This window comes from Larus michahellis, chromosome 4 (genome assembly GCF_964199755.1).
Source record: "Larus michahellis chromosome 4, bLarMic1.1, whole genome shotgun sequence".
NCBI classification, from domain to species: Eukaryota; Metazoa; Chordata; class Aves; order Charadriiformes; family Laridae; genus Larus; species Larus michahellis.
The window spans coordinates 73,601,106-73,619,281 of record NC_133899.1 but is presented as its reverse complement, the minus strand read 5'-3'; the positions used below and the strand labels follow the sequence as shown (position 1 = coordinate 73,619,281).

Sequence of the window (18,176 nt, the reverse complement as noted above, 5' to 3'; positions counted from 1 at the left end):
CTCCTGCCAGCGCCCGGAGCGCCCGGTGATTGGTGGGCGAGGGAGCGCGAGGCGCTCGCTCGCGGCCTCGACGCTGTGCGCGAGGGGCGGGCAGGCAGCGCGCTGATTGGCCGTTCCCCCGGTGACCGGCGCGCGCGGCTCGGTGCGGGGGGGCGCAGCGCAAGGTGACACCCCCCTTGCCCTCCCCCCCCCGGCCCTCAGCTCCTCACAACGGCGCGGCCGTCGGGCCCGGCCTCCTGCCGCCCGGCCCGTTAGATCCCCTCGGGCCCCGCTTCCCCTTCCCGCCGGGCGCAGCCCTGCCCCCGCCGCCTCCGGGAGCCCCGCTGCCGCTGAGGCCTCGCCCCCCCCCACACACACACCGCCGCTCCCCGGCCCGGCGGCCGCCGCTCAAGCCTGAGGAGGATTTAACGGGGGAGGTTCGGCCACAGCGGGGGCTCGACCGCGGAGGGGGGGAGGAGGAGCTGAGGCGGAGGTGAGCACCGAGGACTGAGGGAGGGAGCTGGCCGGGCCGGGGCCTGGGTCACCTCACGGCGTGCTGTGCGGGGGAGCTGGCTTCCTCGCCCCTTTGGTTATGGGGCGTTTAATTGAGCTGGTGCTCCCTCAGGGCCGGCCGAGCCAAGGCTTCATAAGGTGCCAGTGTCATTCGTTCCCGTGACTTGCCAGGAAAACACGTGAAAAATCCCTGTGCTGTACAAAGGGGATTACAGCAACCAAGAATATGTTTATTTAAAGTCTGCTTCTTACGGAAAGTTACTGAGTTACTTAGTTATCATGTGTGAGGGCTGACTCATGCTTCTGTGGTAAACTGCTTGGCTCAGGAGAAATTCATACCTGAACAGAAAGGTAAGACATGAGGAGAAAAATAATTTCCACATGCAGTGCTTCGAAGTTGAGGGGTTTTGTTAGTTTTGGTGGTGGAGAGACATTCTGTTATAGAAATGTCAGCGCTTCTTCGCAGCACATGGGGAGCCACAGCTTTCCTGGCCCTCCTGCAGCCGGGGAGGGGGGTGAGAGTATTGCCTAATGCGTTGTATCACCTCGTCATAAATGAGCAGTAAAAGAATAAATTGCCTTTAAGCTTTGAATTACCTTTGCACTTCCCTGATTCCCTGATGATCTTTATTCCACCTTTGGCTGTTGTCCCTTGGTGGTCTTTTACTGTCTATAAGAGAAGCTTGTGGGATCTTTTAATAATAGTTGCCATTGTCCTGGAGATCATCGTTAAAGCTGGGGATTGCTGGTTTGCAAGGGACTTCCTGATACACTCCTTCCCTTATTCCTTGCCAGACTATTTCACCACATGGGCTGCTCCTTCATCTTGCCTGCACACTTCACTTTGGCACTCCAGTGCTGGAAATACCCAAATAGCCCAGGGATTTTCTGAGAAGTGGCAGGAAAGCTCCAGAACTGGCTTTGGAACTGCTTTGTGCTGGCAAAGCAGCTTCAGCACAACGAAAACCGTCACGGCTGAGGCATACCAGACCTTAGTTTAGAGGAAGAGTGATGTATGGGTTAGGGATGCCAAGCTGGAACAGAAGTGACACAATTTTCTTTTCTCCCCTTTGTGCCTCAGCTCTTCTTTACAAAATGAAATCCCTTAATCTGAGCACAGATTAGGATGCTGGAGAGGGGACATGCAGTCGCTGCTGGTGGTGGCAACACAGGGCTGCGGAGAAGGCTTTTCTTTTGCAGGTCCCTGCTGAAGTACCTGACAACATCACTAATGTTGAATAGCTAAATACTAAAAAGCAGTTATACGTATGGAAAGGCTCATTCGGGAACAAACACCGATGATGTCTCTCCACATGGGAAGAAGTGGTGAAAATACCAGAAAACTCTCTTTTGAACTGGCCCTTCTGTTTCCACACGCTCAAGTTTCACACTACTTTGTCATAGCATGGGTACCAGGAATTTATTTTTTTCCCTAGAGTTTTTTCCTAGATTTTTTCTGGATTGCTATTACTGTGGAAAGAAAAGGCAGACAAGTCAGAGAAATAAAAAAGTGTTTTTTCTGGGTAGAGAGAATTCTATCCAATTTTACTAGACAAGAAAACTCCAGCTTGATACCGGCCATTTCGCCGACATTTGTTGATATCAAGTCATAAGCTTTGCTTCAAAACCTCAATCTCTTTCAAAGCCTCGGAGAATTCAGAAGGAGATAGGAAAAATCATGGCTCTATCTGTTTTATATCCTTTTGATTACAACACACCCTTTCTTAGTGTCAGTCTATTTTAGATTTCAGTCCTGTAATCACTTCTGTTTTGGTAAGTATCCAGGATCCATATGAAGCCCATGCACATGTTTCCTTTAGACATTTGTTCTGCTCACTACATCATTTGTTGGTTTAACACTTCATTAGTAGTTAGTACCTCATTGTAATCTATTGTTGAGTTTACAAAAAGGGTGTAACTCACTTGAAAACTATTCAGAATGTTTTACAACAAACATGATCTATCTTTTGGGGAGCCACAAGTGTGTACAGTGCAATAAAGGCGAGAACAAAGCGGCAGAGGAACTCATGTAGAAATAAATATGAGTAATCATAAGGGCTTGCGGGTTTAGTTGATATGAAGGCATATCGACATGTTACTCGCCAACATTATTTTTCTTTCATTATTCCCAGCACGTAAGTGGTGCTTAGGGAATTCATTATTGGTTAAGATGGCTTTCATCTTTAAATTCTGGGGGATAGTTCCATATAGCCATGTTGTCGCACCATTGTGCATTTCAAATGTGGTTGATTTGAATGGACGGGCAGCCATGTGGCGACTTGGTCGTATTGAAAGCCTTGGCAGCAATGCCAGAGATGAATGGTCAGAAGGCAGGATGCAAAACCCAGTGGAGTATGTGGAAAGATAGGTTCTGGTTTTGCTAAACATGAAAATAAATAATTTTCTGCTCTTACCCAAGAACTTCCCCTGTTTGGCTCAAAGCACGCAGGAGCAGCAACGTATGAGAAATTTATACTGCTCTTCTTCATGCAGTGTATTTTAAATGAATAAACAGAGAGAGGGGCTCTCATTCTAGAGCTACTAAGATGGTGCTTTTCATAAGTTTTATGTCTGCATTCAGTTAAAACAATCAGAAAAAAAGAAAACAAGCCTATTTTTTTCTACTTGTACACGTGATTTTTTTCTGCTCCTAAGGAGGAATCTATTGCCCTTAGATATAGTCAAAGCATATAGTCAAATTCAACAAAAGCAAGGCTTCTGCTAACATCAGATTATATTGAAACCTAAAAGGCATCAGAAAAAACACTCAGAGAAGGGAATTAAGTACTGAATTACTGGCTCAAACACTCCAAGACTGAACGGTTAGAATACTGGACTCAGACTTGGTTATGGTCTCAGCAGCAACTGGCCCCTGTTTCCATTTCTTGTGCACTAGAAGCACCTTCTCATTAGGTAACAATGCAATATCCTACCCAATGGATTAGTCAATCAACGAGCCCTCGTCTTAAGTAATGGAAAGAGGCAAACGTGTCTTCATGTTCCTGATATCAGATTTTACACCATAGCAACCAAGCTGCATTAGCACACTTTTTTTTTTTTTTTGTGGATAGCAGACAGGGGTTCCATATCTGTGTTCAATTTCTGAGTCCATCTAATAGGTTAATCTACTGTAGCATCTAATAAATGAGCCATTAAGAGAATAATTCTTCAGCTGCCTGTATCCCCTGGATAACCTATCTTTAAAGCCTGTGAAGGAAGTAGTGGTGAGATAAGTAGGGTTAGGGCACAAACAAAACACATAGTGACTAATTACGCTGTAAGCAAGGTACAATCTGGACTAAAGTCCCCTCTTCTGGAGTAGAGCCAGAGGCTTGAGAGTTTGCATGATCTCCGCTGTCAGTATGGAGGGAGACAAAACTACTCATCACAGAAATCTCCTTCCCCACAGACAGTAAAGAAACCACTTATTTTCTCTGTAATTTACTTTTCCCTCATCCCCGTGCCACGACCGTGTAATCTATTACTTCAATGGCTGAACAGAATATAACAGTCAGTGGGTCCGCTACTTCCTTTGAAGTAATGGAGACACATCTTCACAAAGTCTTGAGGGAAATTTCTGCTTTTCACTGGTTCTGAATGCAGTCTTAATCACATATCCAATCAGGAGAGGGCATATGTCTCTTTTCTATGACGGTATAACATTTGTTTTTATTAATTTGTGTGATTTACTAAAGCTTATTAGAATTTTTTTTTCCCAGTTTTCTGTAATGTTTGTATCTGCAGCAAAGTTGGATTGACGCATGATTTCGTTCACCCCACTTGCATTGGTGCAGTAGAAATTGCTTATTGCTCACAAAAGAGCTAAGTCTAGAATTCTGACTCATAAAGCACTTTATTTTTTTTTTTCCCACAAATCTTTCTCGCTATTATACCGAGCAGCAACAGATTTCACTGGCAAGATCAAATGCCGGCTAAGGTCAGATCTGCCGCATGGCACAGAGAGAATGACACTTTTGTAGAAGGATGCCGATACTTCAGCTGAAAAGCTTGCAGACTTCTTAGTAGCAGCTGTTGATAAGCATTCTTTACGGGCCAGTGGCAGGTTGCTGGTGAATTTGTGAATCCCATTTCTGAAACTGGGCTGAGGCCAGAGACTTTGCCATGGGAACTGGGCAGTCGTTACAAGAGTGGGAGAGAGTTCGGGGCTGTCCTTGAGTCCCTCAGCCTCTTGGCTCAGCTCCTCAGCCTACCGCTCACGGGGGAGCGTTTTGCGATAGCAAAATGCTCTCAAGCCTAGTTCTGCGTTCACGTTGCGCTTGGAGCAGGGAGCCTGCTTTCATTTTTCCACTCCTTGGTTCTAACGTTTGGTAAGACCCTTGATGAATTGTAAACGAACTCTAAGGCTGCTCTTTCTTATTCCCTGCATCAACAGCCAAAAAAAAACCCAAAACACTACTCTGAAAGCCAGGGATTATGAAGATTTGAAGTTCTGTTAGGCACCCAGGCAAGATGCAGCTGCAAGAGAGAGGCTGCACAGCTGTCCCCGCTTCCTCAGTGATAGGAAGGGTAGTGAGATCATGGCAGAAGACATTCTCCTAGATCTGTGTCTCCTGCAACAATACTGCATGGAAAAATAGGCAATAAGCAGCTTAGGGAGAATAGGGGAGCAGAGTATTTCACCCAAAGTCCCCTTTGCTCATTCCTTATCACAAGAATTCGCAATGTCTTCTGTGCTTTGACCCTAAGAGAGAGAGCATTTTATGACTAATTTTGAGATAATCATAGGTTGTTTTATTTTCCTTCTGTGTTTGTTTAGTTTTCAGCACAAAACACCATTAAAAAAACAAGCTGCAGCTTTGGGCCCTGAAGTATACCTGCCAGAGCACACAGGGTTAACGCAGGCTAAAGATGAGAGATTTACCCTAGGCACAGACTTGGTATTTATATGTCTCCTGTGAATGCGAGGGAAGTGTTACGCCAGAAGGCAGCCCTACCGAAAGGATAATATGCTCATTCATTTGCTGTGTTGGTCTAAGATAACCACAAAGATCCAGAGCTCGTACAGTGCCAGGTACTCCAAGCAATGTGCTAAGATAACATTACCTGGCTCAAGTCCCAGAGAATGACTTTTCTTGGAGTCAGACTGACCAAGCCTTTATTATATTACAAAAGTTACTTAATTTCTTACTCCGTACCGATTTCATCTCATTGAAGGTACTCAGCTGGGGAGCTTTCTCAGGACCTCAGAGAGATTTAAAAATCCAGTAGGAGTTAGCTAAATATTCTCTTCTTTCTTTTAAAAGCTCCAGCTTTGAAACTCCTGGTTGTACAGGGTACCACAGTACAGTAACAGCTTCAGGCGTAGCTGCAACCCACAGAACAATACACCATGAGGTGATATCACTTTTAATACAGCCCCAGTTCAGTAATCTCTCCCATGAGTTCAGGCACTTCAACATCTGTTTTCCTTTTGGACAAGCTCCTCTGCAAACCTCTCCCAGCTCCCCAGCAGAGTTCAAGAGTGCAGCCACGCAGCCTTTGTCAAACGAGATTCCTGAAGCAACCTCCCCTCCCAGCCTGGGGACTCTGCAGAAATCCCTCCGCAAGGGAGTCCTCCCAAGCTATGCTCAAAGAAGAAAACAGTTGCTATAGTAACCGGTTCTCTACCTGCACTGAATCGGCTCTCTCTTCCCTCTTCATCTTCTCTGGCTTTATTAGTTCTGGGTGAGAAGCAGCTCGTCAGGTCAGGGCTGCGCTCGGTTCTGTGGGCTGGAGGAGCTCTGGGAAGGCACCGCGGGCTCCTCACCCACACAATCACAGAGTGGTAGGGGTTGGAAGGGACCTTCGGAGATCATCTAGTCCAACCCCCCTGCCAGAGCAGGGTCACCTAGAGCAGGCTGCACAGGAAGGTTTTGAATGTCTCCAGAGGCGGAGACTCCACCATCTCTCTGGGCAGCCTGTGCCAGTGCTCTGCCACCCTCAAAGGAAAGAGGTTCCTCCTCGTGTTGAGATGGAACTTCCTATGCTCAAGTTTGTGCCCATTACCTCTTGTCCTGTCACTGGGCACCGCTGAAAAGAGCCTGGCCCCATCCTCCTGACACCCACCCTTTAAGCATTTATAAGCGTTGATAAGGTCCCCCCTCAGCCATCTTTTTTCCAGACTGAAAAGATCCAAGTCCCTCAGCCTTTCTTCATAAGAGAGGTGTTCCAGTCCCCTAATCATGTTTGTAGCCCTTTGCTGCACCCTCTCCAGCAGTTCCCACCCATCAGGGGGTCCTTGCTTGCTCACCTCGCCTGCTGGAAGATGTCCTGCATGAGGGTTGCCACCGCTGTCGTTTTGTGACAGAGCCACCCAAGCTGCAGAAGAACCAGCTCTTTGCTTCACCTTCTTGCCCCCAGCTTGCGGTGGAGCCTTGTCCGAGAGCAGACCTGCCACTGGTCCATACGCTCACCTGCACATCCTTTGCAGCCTCACTGGGATAGATTTCAGCCTGCTAGTGGAAAAAGAAACTGTATACAGTCTCCTTTCTGTGATAGCACATTTTTTGCAACTCTTCCTAGGGCTAAAAGTGACCACAATAATCACTGAAAACACTCACAAAGTCATAAACTGTGCTAAATTGCATCTTTTCCAATATGTCTACTGTGGCCAGGCCTTGGACTAATAGTTTTCTGCATTGTGAATTCCACTGCGGAAGTATATAGCTGGGAGCCAAAGAAACCTGCTCTAAGGAAGAACGTGCCAGAGCCACCTCGAGCTGTTTCAAGTGTGCAACACAGGCAAATCGCCTGCGCAAGCTGGGGCACGTTCCCCTGACACCAAGCAGACTAGCATGAGGTGGGTATGATGTGGTGACTAGGGAGGGGGAAAAAAAGCCACAGAATTAATTACCATGGATGTAATAACGGCCACTAATAAAAGGCTGCAGAGAATCCTGTGGGAAGAAGCTGGTAATGCGCTGTAACAAGGCATCGGGCACTGTCACTGCTTGTGTTAAAGGCTCAGAGCTGTGAAGAACCCGAGAGCGTTCACTGGACACTTGCATGGACGGAGCAGGAGCAAAGCGAATTAGAAAACCTCCTTCTTATGTTCATGTAGCTGCCATTAACACAATAGTAAATGCTCTATATTTACATACAACGCAATAAAAAGATCCAAGAGCACACCCACATCAATACGTTGCTTGAACAACAGCCAGTAGTAAAATAAAAACATGCGTACATTTCTAAAATGTTTTAAAAGCTATTATTGACCAAAACAATGAGGTAGGTCACAGACTGATCTGAAAATGACTCAGACTTCTAAAATATCTTTTTTTTTCCCCCTCTCCTTTTGCTCATTATGCAACAATTTGCTATGCTGAGCATGCATAGCAATGGACTAATACCAAGCTGAAATAACTGATTTGTGATGGAACTTGCAACTCCAGTACTGCTGGTTATTCAAGCATGCCGCAGTTTTTTTCCTATGTTAGGATGTAAAAGGGTGGATTCCAGATATGGATTCCAGACGCTGTAGTTTCAACTTGGGCAATGATTGTACTTAAGTAATTGGCTTAGTTTTTATGGCATCCTGGCAGAGTTTATTAAGCCAAAGAACGGCTTCTAGCTGGTTATTTCCTTGTGGATCATCAAACCTCTATCATGGGCACAATCAGAGTAAGGAGGTGGCAGAGAGGACCTTCCAAATCTTTGGGGAGCCAAGCTGCAGCAATGGCAGCAACGGGACTCTGCTGGCAGAGCCTACGGCAAGGCACACGTTCCAGGCAATAGCTTCATTTATCAGCCTCACCCAGACGCATTGGTTCCTTCCCAGTGCTAAAAATTAGCAGCCCGAGGTTAAAGGAAGGTCATTACGTTAGAAAATGTTTCCAAATATGCAGCAGTATGATTATTCATCGGGAACTGCATGCCAAAAAAGTTGTCGTGGGACTTAATGCATACACGTGCTGAAGAGCAGACAGGGTAAATAATGGAGGATCAGCAGAGTAAAGAAGTCAAAGCATTTCAGGGAGCTGGCTGTGTTCCTCTTCCTGACGTACACACACACGGTGATTTTCAAGTGTTCCAGGCTAAAACCTGGAAAACGACTGGTCTTGTCTGTTTTACACAGACACTGAAGATTTCTTAGCCTGTCTGAAGAGCTTTAACACATCATTTTCATTTATAGGAGGAAACACGTCACTCCTAAAGTTCCTGTGCTAGCTTATTTCATTAAAAAAAAAAAATCACTTCCAAAGGATCAAATAGCATTTGCAAAGTATCTTTGCCCTAGTATCTTTGGCTAACAAAATCTTCTTGTTGTAAGGTCTTTATAGACTTTCAATATTCTTTTTATTGAATGAGTGAAAATGAGTGGATTTTTCTGTGATTCACTCCATGTCATCCAGACAAACAGCCTTCATTCAGAAACAATCACTGGTAATGCCCTGAAGGTGAGGGTAATTTTATATACAGCCAAAGTGACTTGGTGATATACCTAAACTTCAAAGCTGCTGGTTTTTGACCACAGAATTAAACTCACTGTTAATTGCTACTGGAATAGTGTTGCACACTATAAAGGTTTTTTTACTGTGGTGTTTCGAAATTAACTAATTTAATCCTACTTTTTTTCCATTTTGACACAGAGGAATAACACAATTACTCAAGACAACTAGAAAACAGTCACCAAGCAATTAATCCAGGTTAGAAATCTTCTGGAAACAGAATGGAACCCATTGCCTCTTTGAACAGAGCATGTTGTACTCCACTACAGGTATTTAAGAGATTTATGAACTAAATACAACATGATATAATGAATTTCTCCTTTCCAATCTGATGATAACTTGTGCCAACTGAATTTACAAATCTGGCTCGTTATGTATTAACCAGTCATCTGGGAATCCGGTTGAGTAACACAGCAGTTGTTGCAATACCAAGACTCCCATATAAATCATGCCTGAGTCCTAAGTAAATATTGGTTCAAATATTGATTCACATGAGAGATACGAGTGCAGTTTAAGAGGTTGCAGGTGCCGTCCGAACCGCTCTAGAGAGGACCACTCCCTCCCTGTTCATTTGAGATTCACATCAAAGTGCTCACTTCACTTTGAGTTCACGGGAACAGAGCATTTCCCTTTGCTTTTGATGCTGACACTCTCTATATCAGAACCTATTTTTGATGCTATAAAACCAAAGGCACCACAACATGTACAAGTACTAAGTTATTCAGTTATTTACACTCCAGACAGAGGTAACATCTGGGAAGAGGGGAGTGAGACACGAGAAGTTATTTTTTTATGGGTCACCGAAAGCAGGAGGAGAGGGGGACACGCAGGTGTTTTCCTGACATACAGATGCTGTAACAACTGCTACCCAAAAAATCCAGAAGAAGGAATATGAGGTGAAGGAAACGACAAAATGAGAAGCTATCATCTTCCACGCTTTGGAAAACAGAAGGAGTCTATCATCAGCTGCAAGAAGCTCATGGGAAAAGGAGTGGTCCATCTCATTTGTTTCTACACTAACTATTGTGAGCCACATCCACGCTAGAGATCTACTCCTCTGCTGCAATATAGACATCTCCTTCGCTTAGCCTTGAATCCCAGTTGTTCTTCTGAGCAGGACCAACACAGATCCTTCTGGATACATTTCACAGTTACGGATCTAAACAAGAATGAGCTTCCCCCAAGCCTCCTGGGAACTTCTGCCTTAGCAAGTCATAAGCTAGCAACTAGAGAAAAGAGCATGTATGCTCCATTCCAAACCAGTCTGAGTAAGTGGACTGTGAATAACACAAGCCAGCTGCTCTAAACCTCCAAGTCCTGTGGATATTCACGTTTAAGAGTGGCTCTTTAGTTGCTATATTCACTAAGCAAATTGTTATGAACAATGTTTACACCACAGAAATGAAGTTCTTGTTTTGAGCAATTTAAGATAAGTACGTTTACATCAAAAGAGCTCAACCTTTTAAATGTAGGAAGCCTGGCACACCTTTGTCTCTTAGATTAGCTCATTGCTTTTCTTTTTTAAAGGCACAGAAAATAAACCTATGCGTGATCTTATCTTATAGAGTAACACTGCTTTCTTAATTAAATTTGTAAGAGGAGTGGCTGGCATCAAAGCTTAGAGCATCGCACCACATGAGACATGACATCAGTCCTAAAAGTTCGCGAGTAAAGAACCAATACCTAACGGGCCACTGATTTCAGAGCAATTAGGATCACAGAATACCCTGAGCTGGAAGGGGCCACGAGGCTCATCGAGTCCAACTTCTGACTGCACACAAAGCAACCTAAAAGTTAAACCATGTATCTAACAGTATTGTCCAAATTCTTGTTGAACACCGACAGCCTTGGTGCCACGACCACTTCCCCAGGGAGCTTGTTCCAGTGCTTGACCATGCCCTCAGTGAGGAACTTCTTCCTAATATCCAATTACCCCACCAAAATATTCTCCAAGTGACATCTTTACTACGGTATGCTTTCCACTATGCCATAGCACATGCAGAAAAACCCCTGTGCTTTGAACTTCTCTCTGCACAGACTCTCCTTGCCATGGACACATCCCACGTGTGCAAAACTGAATACTTTTGGCCTGCAGTATCTGCTGTGATTGAGCCTCCCTGCGCTCCGAGGAATGAAGGACAGAGTGAATTCAGTTATCTCTCCATTCCTTCTAATTGCCAATAGCTGTGAGAAAAAATCCCCACTCGTATCATTCCTCAGCACATTGTGCAATTTTAAACCCTTTCCTTACACGTGTAGTTAGCTAGCGTATTGCTTGGAATCGTGCAAGAAATTCTTTTGTCCACTGGCTGACAAACTAGTTAGTGTTAAGGACCTTCTTGCTGTTGCAAGCTAGCTGCTGCGGCTGAAACAAACTTCTCTTGGTTCCCAGCTGGTCTCTAGCCACTTTTTTTTGCCCTACAGAAGCTGCCTTTTCTGCCACAGGAGTTCAGTTTGCCAGTTCTCTTCAAAATGAGTCTCCTTTTTGGGATAGGATTTGGCCAGATGGAGATCTGCCTCAGCTTCTCCACAGGCTCTGACATGAGCCCGGTGAATCTACCTGCCCTGAAGGAGCACAGGACGTCCAGCAGCGTGTGGGACCTCCCTGGTACGGCTTCCAAGGGGAGGACAGGGACCTCAGCTACGCACCTCACCAAAGCGTGGTGTGTCTCACAGCCCATCATCAGATCCTGATGAACCGGTGGTTCATTGCTGCATCTGAGTGGGAGGATGAGGGCAGCCACAGCACCCATCCCTCTGCATATTACTGTGGCATCCGCACCCCAGATGCCTCTGGGAAAGCTTGTGCTGCCATTCGGAGAAGCCACAGCAGCAAATTCAGTGGCGGTGAGCATTGGCTTGGGGGAACTAGAGCTGTGTGGTTCCCAGCAGAACGACAACCACATCAGGCGTACACTGAACCGACTAATTTAGGAAGTAACTTCAAGAAGGGCTGCTCGGGACCCGATGTGCACCTTTCCTGCTCGGGGAAAAAAGATCTCCTCAGCCACTTTGCAGTTCTCAGTGCAAGACTGGGGCAGAGAAAGTGTCGTGAGCCAGGTGTGGTCAGTTATTGTGTAATTCCCTCTCAGTCCTTCTCTCCTGCCTGGATTCAGGGAAAGGCGGCAATTTTGTACCGGTGTCGCAGACATTACTATATTTAGAGGATTTTCTCCCAGCTTGTAAACAATAACATGTAAAAGTTAAGACGTGCTTTCTGGGCATGCTTGACATAGAGATCTATTTTGATACTTGTCCATCTCAGCAACTGGGTCTACTACAAGAAATAATTCTAGATCGTCGACAACGTAGACTCAAAATTATTGTGATTACAGGCCTCTGCATCAACAGAAAAAAATCCAACTTAATTATGACTCGAAGCACAATATCTGCAAGATCACTGGCACTCTGAGGTCTTCAGGAGACTCTCTTACAGAGACACATTCAAACAAGAATAAGCTCTTCTAAGACAAGTAGGTAATTTGTTGTCTTACTCCTGTATCATAGACTTTGCCAGACATTGTTTTGCAAGGCTCTTTGAAACCAGTGTTTCTGCCAAGCAAGGAGCTAGTGGACAAGAAATCTTTTCCTTGGGGAATGGATGAAAAGGCCTACTTAAGCCTTCATAAGGGGTTTCCTTCTTTCACATGTGCCTGCCAAGGCTATGGCTGCCAACGTTACTGCGAAAAAAAACGTTTTGATGCAAGGATGGATAATTTGCTTAGCACACTGACAGACTGTGCGGGATCTTGGTAAGATGCTCCTCAAGTATGTTTTAAGACGTCTTGAAGCATGCAGCTATCCTCTTTTCTTGTGCCTTACCATTCCCCTTCTCCTGGAGGTCCGCTCTCAAGGGCCTGACAGACAAAAGCACAGCCACGTAGCATGTCAACAGAAGAGCAGAGCCAGGCCATCTCTTCCCTGTCATTAGCCTGTTTGGCTTGGGACTTTGTGTGTTTGTCCTTAGAGGACACCAGTGTCCCTGTACCTGCCAGGCAGTTGGTGTTCCCTGGTACAGCCCCAGCCGTCCTGTTATCCCATGGAGATGGGAGGCAGATGCTCAGCGGTGGTGGCCCCAGCCTGGGTCAGGCCATTCTGGCACTTGTGCACGACTGGTCTGTCAGCGTAGCCCAAAGGACACTGCCAGTGCTGCCTCTTACTGCCCTTCGGAATCCTTCCTCGTGGCTGCATGGCTAACTGCCACAGAAAGATACCTCTTAGTTAAAGTTCAAACAAAGTTTGTAGCCAAAAAAAAGAACTCCTGCTCCCTTCCAGCCCTGAATTAGAATGACTTCAAAACAAACAGAATGACCTCAAAAATCAAAAATAGAAGCACTATTCAATCACCACCTGACTTCCTAGAAAATCCTATTTCCATCATTTACTCTTACTGGCAAGCCCAACAGGGGCTTTCGATCAGCGTCCTAGGGCTACGCAATCCAGCAAGCTAGCCCTGAAATGGATGACTTGCTGTCTGCAGTGTTTTGTCCCCCATATTGAAGACTACAGTGGCCTGTTACGCTTATTTTTCCCTATTGGAGAACCATCCCTCTCTGTGTAAGCTTGGTAGAGTCACAACTTTAACAGGACTTTCTTCCTCTTAAGAGATTGTTCGTTTACAGTCTTCCTGTGCTCCACGTGTTCCTTTCGCAGTGCAGAACAACTCAGGTCCGAGGATCTCCTCCAAGAATTTATTGTACCAAGGGTGGGATTTCACCACAGACATATGCAAATCAGCTCAGCCCAAACTCTTGTTTACAGTCAACAGCACCAAAGGCAAGGTTCATTTACCCCTGAAAATTTTTCAAACAAGTGCTAATTTCTTTCCGTTGGCTATTAAAGGAACCCAGACCGGGCAGCTTGGGTGTACATATGTACTTTGCGGATGTCTAGAATGAAGATGAATGCCATCCAAAGTGACTCTGAATTCTGCCTGAGCAGGATTGACCTCCTGATTATTTTCCCACTGTTCACACAAATGAAGGGAACACTAAGCCACACACCGGCAGCACGCCAGGAGCATGCTCTTTTTCCCAGTAGGAGGGTGAGACTTCCTTTCGCTTTGTAACCTTTGCAGCAGGGACTCTTTCCTTAAAAGCACGCCATAAACAAATGAGATTAGATACACACAAATCCAGTATAGTCCTCAACACCGTGGGTGAGACAGTCTCTGTTATTTCCTTAAGGAGCATCTGCCCTCCGGAACGATGCAAAATGCCCGCATGAGAAGTCCGTGTATTTTCCCAGTTCTGGCCCTTACGGGGACTTTTTGGACAGACACACGTCCTTTCTCCTCCTTGCTTTCAAACTTGGCAACTTGATTGCGATAGGGGCCCCTTGAAAAAGGCAGAAGACTGTCACACACACAGAGGAAGAAGAGGTAGCAACTGCTAGAGGCAGATACAGACAGCTGTAAAAAACCTACCACGTCTTAATAGCAAAAGCAAGATAGGAGAGAAGGGAGGTACTGCTGGTTTGCACTGGGAGGGCAGGAGAGCATCAGCCTGCTGGGAAGAGGGCAGGAGGCCAAGGATAGGTAGACCAGGTTGTTTGGGATGGGCTGAAGGTCTCTGGGTCCCTTTGCCTCCTCAGGAAAGATCTAGAGAAGCGTCAGTGCATCAGCACAAAGACCCAGCACACGTGCTGCAAAAGCAGAAGGGGTGACATTTTCTGGTTTAGCCTAGCCTTTGCTTTCGGCAGATAACCGGTAAAAGTAACGCTTTGCTGTTATTATTACCACATTTGAGAGATCAGTGTGAAGGACAACCCTGCTACCAAGCAGAGTGTAACACAGTGGAGAATCTAATAGCCCCCTCCTAGCCTTTTCTTTTAGACTGTGCTAAAATGATAACACTCGCCTTATCTGCAAACTAACAATGGCTCTGCAGCGGCACGGGAAAGTTAAACAAGCCTTAAGTCAAGGGGATGTAGCCATTACCCCTGTGGTCTGACTAAAGCTATAGACCACGTACTCTTCTAGGAAAAAATTTGCAAAAGGAACAGCCCTGTGGTCCATCATGTTCCGCCTACAAATATCTCCCCCAGGTCCTTACCACAGGCTAGCAAAAGAACAGATTTGGAGTTTTGTGCATTTGAATCATAATGTAGCCCCCATCAGTAGCAGATAGTGCTCTAACAGGGGATTTCACCCATGCGACAACAAAAATAGAAAAGCAAAAACTCTGACATCAAGCCAGTCATCAATAGACAGGCACCGCACGGTGACTGAACTAACGTGCTCCCAGGGTCTATACCGCCACAGAAGGGTTTGTTGCATATGGCAGAGCAGGGAAGAGGTAAACTGGGAAATTTCTGCTCTTTTCTCTGCGTTCACAGTCAGGCACTTTGCAGATGACTGGTCAAGTCTCTTAAAGCACTTTTAAAGGAAAGACAGAAATGTAGTTTGGAGCGTGTGGTTTCCTTGCTAGAGCTGCATTAAGTCTGAGTAACTCCGCTGCACTGCGTCACGCTAAGCAGAATAGGATCCCTCTGCTTCTAGAAAGTTTTTGTGCTACTAGTTACTGAAATCCCAGGCAATATATTTTGCACAGGGCGCACGGTACGTGTATGATTCTCCTCCTATGCAGCATGGATTTAATAAAAATATTACAGACTTCTGGGCAGGGCTTTGTTTGTTCCAAGATGTAATTCTTTTAACGTTCTGAGCTTTCCTCTCCGTAAGGTGTGTTCTCCCACACCCACCCTTTGGCCTTGAGAAGGCCAGTCCCTTAACAAACCACTCCACACTCTGTTTGTTTTACTAATTCTTACCCAAGGTCTTTATCTTAGAATCCTGTTTGTGCAGCTTTGGACAAGATTCAGTACTTGGTGGGGAGGGTGAGTGAGGCGGGACGGATTTCTTAGTGCCTTAAGTATTTCTTGTGTTTTCTTACCTGTGACTATTAAGTAGAAGATTTATAAGCTTGTTGACACTGAGATGGTGTGAATCTCTGCCCCTTACAGTAGGTGTAAATACAACCTGACGCAGCACCTGTGGGAGGGGATAAGGGCTGTGGAGAACTAACAGTTTCTGGACGGTGCAGCAAGCACCCAGGAAACCTTAGGAGAAAACATCGTGGTGGACATCCCACTGCATGTGCTAAAACCACATCCATCTTCTCTTGCAGTTGCAGCTGCAAATCCACAGCTTGCAGCGCTACTCCACGCGGTAACTTGGCTAATTAGAGCAGTGGATCTGAGAGTCCGTGACTGAGCAAGAGCCACTTGCTGCAGCCTGAGCAGTACGAGCTGCCGCTGTGTGAGCTTCGCCGCACGGCACAGGAACGCCTGGAATGTTTCAGCCAGCAGGTACTTCAGAGATCTCACTCTAGGAAACGTCTGCACTTCTCACAGAAATAGTCCTCCTGCCCATTGCCTCTCTGAGACAGTAACAGTGCCCCCTCCGAGCCCCACGCAAATCAAAATCTCTCCAGTTCCCCTTTCTGAGGCAAAATCATCACCGGGAAATGGAAATCCCACAAGTCAGCAACATACCAGTGCCTTTCCAAACATGCAAGGTCCGGACAGTGCCTTGGACGGCAGGCTGCTTTTAGAGGATGGTCTCCTCCGCAGCAGCGAGGCCAAACATCTGCAGCCCATCAATTCAACAGCTTCAAACAGCCAGAAAAAGAAGCTGCCTGTCTGAGACAGGTAGAACTACCATAGTTGTAAAAAAGATCATCTCCCCTTTTGTAGTAATCTTCCCTATGCTGTCCTCATCTTCCTCCACCTCTCCAACACCTCGGAGACATTATGAATAAAATTTTGTGACAAAGCGCTTTTCCGATTTTCCATGTTTTTTAAACTTCCCACCTCTACAAAGCAATGTTTGGTAAAAGAAGGTTGTCCCTACCACACTAACCACCAGACCTGCACTCACTGCCAGGACCGCCAAGAACAGCAAGGTCTTGCACTCCAGTGTCTATTCTGGGAAAGAAGGAGATACAGTATGAAGCCCTTTTTAATACCATATCCTAAAGATATACTTTTTCCTCAGGAAACATTTCCTTGCAAGATTCCCAAACTGTCGCAAGTGCGAAATACCTCTCTGTTCATTCAAGTGTTAATTGTTATCACTTCTGGACAGATAAAATGACTGGCAAGAAACATCTTTTGCTCATTTATAATTGGTTAAGAAACTTCACTTCTGGAAGGGAAGATAGTAAATCACTGTAGCTGACACTAAAACTGACATGAAGTGTAGATGCGTTGATTTGGGGGGAAATAAAAGCAGGGCTAGTTGCCAACTCAGCAGTGTAAACCTCCGGTAACACACCAGTGAATAACATCTCCTTTCTTGTCTCTAAGTTCACTTGTGTCACTTAAGACAAGATGCCATCAGCCAAACCAAACACTTGCAAGTTCTGAAAGAGTTCTTATATCCACCGTCTGCCCCATTCATGAAGTTTGTGTTAGGAACACGCTGCCAGGGACAAACGAACCAGCTATTCCAAAATACTTTATTGGTCACTGCAGGCAAATAGAGGTCTCCTAAGTAAGCTGTAGGTAGGTATCTTGTATATCAGCAGGATAAGCAGAACTTTCTGAAAGAAGAATTAAAGCAAACTCCAATGTTTCTTGCACAGTGGCAGGCACAGCTAATTGACTTGCTGAATAGAAAATACTAATTCAACACATAAACATGAGAAGAAGGAAGAAGTAAATTCACTTGACGCAAGTCTTCTCTATGTTGGGAAGTCTATTAAAAGGTAGTCATCTCAGTGTTCAAAGGAGAGATTCCTCCAATGTTCAACCCATTCATCTTCACTGCCAACCTATAGCACTGGCAGAGGGCAGCTCAATCCACCCCAGGCGTGTAGAGCACCGAAAGGCTATTTGGATAGGATGCCTCCATTTCAGTAGGAGGAAACCCATCCTAAGACAAGCAGCTGCTGCTTGGGGTTCAGAAGGAAAGGGGCTCTGACAAAGTACTTGGACCAAGGGTCTTCAGGAGTGGCCGTGTTAGTTACTCAGATGCAGCTCCAGACCTCAGCCCAGCAGCCTGCAGATCAAAGCTGCAGCCCCAGCAACGGCGAGAGGTGGGCTGCTACTTCTTGCTGGAACACCTAGGGCTGTGGCGTGCCAGGAAAGCTGCCTTGGCCAGGTTTCTGAAACGCTCTGTACCCAGAGACAGACTCTACAGAGCATGCCCCGTGCAGAGAAGACTACAGCTGTGCAGTAGCTATTCCTCTGGGACCCAATGTCACACACAAGATGGGGAAATCCATCTGCCAAGGA

The 18,176-nt window shown here is 45.8% G+C and overlaps 1 long non-coding RNA gene across 1 annotated transcript; it reads left to right on the top strand.

Moving 5' to 3' along the window:
- The first annotated feature begins 192 nt into the window (after positions 1-192).
- Positions 193-16,718, top strand: LOC141742680 (uncharacterized). The gene is made up of 3 exons (XR_012586805.1): positions 193-472; positions 9,081-9,208; positions 16,067-16,718. It is a non-coding gene; the product is annotated as an uncharacterized LOC141742680 (long non-coding RNA).
- Positions 16,719-18,176: the final 1,458 nt, after the last annotated feature.